Source organism: Harpia harpyja, chromosome 1 (genome assembly GCF_026419915.1).
Source record: "Harpia harpyja isolate bHarHar1 chromosome 1, bHarHar1 primary haplotype, whole genome shotgun sequence".
Taxonomy (NCBI): Eukaryota; Metazoa; Chordata; class Aves; order Accipitriformes; family Accipitridae; genus Harpia; species Harpia harpyja.
In genome coordinates, this window is record NC_068940.1 from 8,456,607 (window position 1) to 8,462,606 (window position 6,000).

Sequence of the window (6,000 nt, forward strand, 5' to 3'; positions counted from 1 at the left end):
AAGTGATCGTGGCAGAGGTGGATACATAATGGCAGGCAGGCTTGGTAGATATGCAACAGTTTTCCAAACACTATGATGGTGTAAAGTACACCTTAACACTGATAGATATATTATCCAAGCCAGCCTGAGCCGTTGGTCTAAAAGGCAAAAGGGGTTCTGAAACAACCGGGGCCTTTAAAGCAATTTTTAGGAGGGGATGCATGGCTCAGAAATTACAGACTGATCAGGAAAAAACATTTTAAACAAGCCTTTAAACAAGCTGGTAAAGCAATAGTGTTCACCCTTGTGTTAATTGTAATGTGAATTCCCATATCCAGCTGGCCAGTGCTCCTACATGACCACTCCAGCAGAAGCATCATCCATCACTCCTTGTACTGTGTACAAAACATCTCCTAACTATCTTAACAATACAGACTGCCCTATATGACCATTTCTGCGTATGCAGGAACAGTTTATACTGACTATTTGCAGACATCTGATCTATGCACAGTTTCATCAGTTTTGCAGCAGGAACCACCTGAAAGAGTTTCTGAATGGCCAGATCCCCCACCCAGGGTGCTAATCAACATGGCAATGCACACAGATTGTGCCTATGGATCAGTCAAGGCAAAGCAGGAGATACCACGGGGAATCTTCAGGACTGTTTGAAATACCCATCTGTGGAGCTCTTGTGACAAGTAGTCGAATGCTTGGTTGTGCCGGTGTCCAGAAGTTCGCGCAGTGACCTTGTCTCCAGTCAGCCCTGGAGTTGGTCTGGTGTCTCTCCAGTGCAGAGACCTGCCGGAGAGTTCCTGTCCCAGCCTGGCCTGACCAGCCGCTCCTCTCAGGACCTAAGGAGCTGTGCCATGATGCTGCCTGGCTGGTGGTGCTGGGGCTGGCTGGGTCCAACCACACACTGGAGTCTGTAAAGAGAGGCAGGAAGGTGAGCAGCATGGACACACACCCTGGGGCAGAAGAGGCCAGAGTAGTGCCCCAGTCCTCCTGGGGTAGAGAGGCTCTAATTGGGGGGTATCCAGGGAGACCCAGGTCTCCTCTTACCAGTTGCCGCGCCAGCACAGTCGTCACACTCACATGAGACTGTAATGTTCCTCAAAGTGAAGCAGTGTTGGTGCATGCCTTTGGCAGCACAGGAGGAGCAGAGGACAAAGTGTCATGGCATGGGAAAGCAAATGGTTTGGTGGCCACAGCAGCCACGGTTGGCAGTGATGCAAGGGAAGCTGTCAAAGACAAAGTGACCCAAGCAAGCGAATGCCCAGCAGAAGTCCCTGAGCTGGCCCCAGCTGTATGCCAGAGCCATTGGTGAGGTGAAGAGCCTGGACGTAGCCCTAGGGGCATCCTTCATTGCATGGAGGACCACTTGGTCAGTGCTGGCAGAAGCATCCTTCTTCCCTTCACAGCTCAGCATCCCTGTGGGAAAGGGCTGTCCCTTTCCCTGTCCCTCTTTGCAAGACCTTCAGAGATCTGGCCAGACCAGGACTAAGGCAGTCTTACAGCGCTTCATGTCTTTTGGGTACTCTTTCACTGTTTAATGGAAATACTGCTGTAACTCCTGGAGACCAACCACAGGGAAATTTCTCTCTTCAACTGTCCCATGCACTTCCTTGCAGACCAAACAGAATTTTAAAAAACTAATGGTATTTCAAAGATTGCTGTTTAAAATAATTTTTTTTTCCCCTGTGTTATTTTTTTAAATATGTCTTCTTTTGAAAACCCTTTTCCATTTCTCATTTTTACAAAAATAAAATTTTCATGAGAAATGTTCATTTCAACAAGCCTGGTCAGATGACAGAAGCCTCCCATCAAATGCAGTGATTTTAAGACGAGCCAGAGAAACTTGGAAAAAAACAACACATAAAGATTAGAAACAAATTAGAAAACCACAAAATTATATTTTTCACAAAACCAGACAATTTTTAAGTTTTAAGAAGTCGATACTTGATTTTATTCCCTTTTTAAAATGAACACTTGACCAATATGTTTTTGTCCTCTTTTCAAGGTTTCTGGTTCATCTGACTGAAATCCTATTTTACTGTGAAACCAGTAGATGCTGTCCTGAACAAGACTTTGCGTTTTTCCTGGATGTCTCTGGATCTATCCAACTTGGTACAAGAACATCTTTAACTGTGAGAGGCCCAAGGGCACCACCAGCCCCAATGTCGCTGTCCAGTTTCCCCATGCCTAGTTTACCCTGCCACAGCCCAGGACCCCATTTCATCATCCTGGGGCCATCAGTCCTTGCCCCAGTGATGCTGCAGCAGTGCCAGTCTCCAGCTCCGGACAGCCCTGCCCTGCCCTGCCTGGCTATGGGCCACATCCCAGCCTGGCCTTGGCCCATTCCTGCCCCCGGTGAGGTGCTTGATCCCCGGGGCTGGGGCTGCCCTTGATGCCCCCTGGTCTGCCCAGCTCCCTGGCTGGGATGGTGGGATGGGCCCTGCTGTGCTCCATGGGGAGCTGCTGCCACTCCTGGAACAGCTGGCCCTTTCTGTGCCCTGATAATTACCTTGTTTTCATTTTATTATCCTGCCAAAGATGTGTAATAAGATGCAAAATTAAGATGAAGACCTGTCAAGAGCCAATGAGATGTGTGCTTGGGGCTGCCCTGCCTCTCCCATGTATCTCTTCTTTCAATTGCAGTGATTGATGTCATCTTCGTTCTCATCTTCTACTTTCTCCTAAAACCCTGTTTGGCTGGGTACTGGAAGGGGTACACCCCTGCTGCTTCTACTTCCTCCTGTCTGGCTTTTCATGCCCCCAAGCACAGTAATTTAGACACCTGCTTTCCAGTGTCACTGCAGCAATACCTCTAATCCCAACTGTGGTTTAAAATGCTTTGATTTCTTTCCTGGTGCTATTACAAATTCCTGGAAATGCAAACTTACTAGAAGCTTGGTGGTAAAGGAAAAGGTGCCTGATTTTTCTGCAGTTTGTCTCTTTCAAATGAGAGAACATTTTTAGTTAGAGACCTCAAGAAAATTCTGATGTGGCTCTTCAGGATGCGCAACAAACACTAAACAATGTCTATTTTAGGAGCCTCCAACCTTTGCCAGCCCAAGCACTGATACCCAGGAAATAGCATGCTGCTGCATTGGATATTGCGTTTTCCTCTTCTTTGCTGTCTCTACTTTAACATTTTAATTTCCTACTGCTGTTACCAAAATGACAGCAAGAGTCCTTCACCCAAGCCAGCATTTTTCACCACATGAGCTATACGGAAAGGATTACTGTGCCAAGTGCTGGCAATGTCCCAGGGTTTTTTTGCTGTGTCAGGACATCAGCCCTCTCCTTCTTGAAAAGACCTAAAAATACATGCATTTTCTTATCACCAGCTTAGTTCCATGGTTGCTGGCAGCACAGACCAACGTGATCTTTCTGTATTAGACTTTTCAAGTCCTTTAACATTTTTGTGATCTTTTCATTGAGTGTTGCAAGGTACATTTCACTTTGCTCTGATTCTTGTGCTTAAAACCTGTTTCTGTAACCTGTGAGTGTATATGAAACATCTTCTCTCCTTTCAGTTTCCTTGGCCTTATCCTCTTTCCACTGGGAAAAAAATAAAGGAGAAAGTTACAATTTATAGTAGCAGTATCAGCTGAGAGTAGCAGTATCAGCAAACAGGAAATGTGAAATAACGTCTCACTCTCGTTCTGACAGTTACACCCATGAGTATTAAAGTGTACCCGTGAAACTAATCCTAGGTAACTCTTAAAAATGTACAGACAAGTATGCATCTGATTGTGCTCTTTACCATTTGATTAGTGCTCTATTTCATGCATTAGTGGGGGCAGTAAGAACATGCACTATTTGATTCCCATCCTTTGGGGTAGATATTTGAGAGCCCTTTGGTTTCAGTCAGAATCCTAGTGCCATTTCAGTCCCGTAGTGAACAAGCAAATGCTTACATTTGTGTCATTGGATAAACTTCAATAAGAAACAACTATTTTACTTTTTTAGCGGAATTAGAAATAATATAACAAATATGCACCCTGTATAGTGCTTCTACATTAATGGGATTTAACACAAGTATGATTGGTTTCAGGTGGTCAAATAATAACACAGAGTGGAAATCCTGCATGATGGTGCAAGTTAGTTGGAACTATCTCTTTGCTGGGCCCTTGCATATTTTTTAGCAAGTAGTTTTTATGGAAAACAGGCTTTTTCTACTTATGTAAGTATCTTCCCAGCAGATACTTTCTTGCTTCAGTGGCAATAGCGACTTCTTTCTATTCTGCTCTCTGAACTCTTAAGAGTATTATTTTCCCACAAGACCAGTGAGTTAAATTGCCTGCCATGACACATCTGAAAATTATTTCATTCCCAAAGAGTGCATGTGAAGCCTTTCTCTTAAAAGTAGCAATCCTTTAAGGCTACTTGAAGTTGCATCTTTTGGATCACTACTTATGGAAAAATTGTTCCAAGGACTTTTGCTGTATAATTTTGAGAATTTTTCAGTTAGTTTTCATTTATTTTTGTCTTGCACCTTTGGATAAACTGGTGACATTTCTCCAGGACTGACCAGTACTATATTGAAGACCATATGCAACCAGCCTTTTTATTAAAACTTAAAATGTGAGCATCAGGAGCTCAGAAACTGAAAATCTATATTTCTCTCAGCTTTTCTAATTAATTACATAATGGACAGATTGAATGAGTAAACTGTCTGAAGTGGCTGTTATGTGTTTTTCTGAAATTTCTTTTAGGAACTGCAAGAGAAAAGTTATATAATTACAAAAAAAAAAAAAAAAGTGGGAAAACCACTTAGAGCACTGAAATTCGGATTTATAAATTGTTTCACCAGAAGCAATAGTGACTCGTACTTTCATTTCTTCATAAATCTGAGGTTGTTTGGCTCAGTCACAACTCTTCCTGGGGGAAAAAAGGCCAAAAGCCAATTCACAGAAAGACGAGTTGAATACTAAAACTCAAGATGACAATCTGACAGCCACTTGGCATCTGCTCTCAGATGGCAGCCAGCTGGCTTTTCACAACAGTATATGCACCAGAAACATTGTTAGTAAGAGCTTGCTGAGAAAGTCAACGCAGTACATGCATAGATGCAACACCTCCTGTAAAGCTCTTGCGCAAAGCCCAATGAGTTGGTGCGTCACAGCGGCACTGCTCTAGCACTTGTGTCTTTCCTCACAACACACACAGCCCCCAGTACTAAGCAGTAATAACCACCTGTTTTTCTGGGCTCCATCTTGCTAATATACAAGACTATATAGCTTTATGCAAGGCAGGGCCAACCATTTGACTACAAGGGCAATGTGACTGTTGGACGAAGGCTTCAGACTGTTGGCTCTTTGGAAGTGGAATTGCTTTTGTTTGCACAGTGTCTTGCACAAGATGAACGCACCTATCATTGTGGTTCATAGTGCCAGTACGGTTATGATTAGACCTTCTGTTGGGAGTTTCCATCCCTGTTCTGCTCTAGAGACAGGTTGAAAAACAATTGGCCTACAAAGCTGTCATACTCTGCTCTGTCATGTGGATACCTCATAGTCCTATTCTCAGCTCCCAGTGACTACAGTGCTGAAAATGTGCTAGTGACAGTGGTGTGTGCTTCACTGTATGTGTAAGCCATTGTTCCTACTAGGTGTGAAAATGAGAGCAGGGGGAAATGTCTGCATCTACAAACAAAGACCTTATTGCATTAAGATGGATCTGAGAAGTCTAAACAGGATCTTCTGTCACCTGCTGCTGAATGTGTATCAGCTTCAGGTCTTTTTCTACATCCTGTCTGCACCAGCTTTTTCAAGTGCTCTTGTTTTTGGCTCTGAGAATCCCTGTTCCATCTCTGGTTTACTGGTAGCTGTCACAGCCACACAATCTATCATCTTAAGTATTTGTATGATCATGAATTCAATGCAGAATGCTGAGAGCTTGCCACTTCTGGCAATTAACTTGAGATAAATAGAAGTGGTAAGAGGAGGCATTAAGTTACCCACCTGCAGAAGACTGGCTCAGCGCTGAGTGCTCTCAATAGATGAGTGCATCTGAGGA

The 6,000-nt window shown here is 43.8% G+C and overlaps 1 long non-coding RNA gene across 1 annotated transcript in view; it reads left to right on the plus strand.

The window, feature by feature from the left end:
- LOC128152585 (uncharacterized) overlaps window positions 1-2,082 on the plus strand; it is an 81,134-nt gene extending 79,052 nt beyond the window's left edge. The window contains exon 7 of the long non-coding RNA XR_008238707.1: window positions 1,997-2,082. This is a non-coding gene — a long non-coding RNA (uncharacterized LOC128152585). The remainder of the gene's footprint in view (window positions 1-1,996) is intronic.
- The last annotated feature ends 3,918 nt before the right edge of the window (window positions 2,083-6,000 follow it).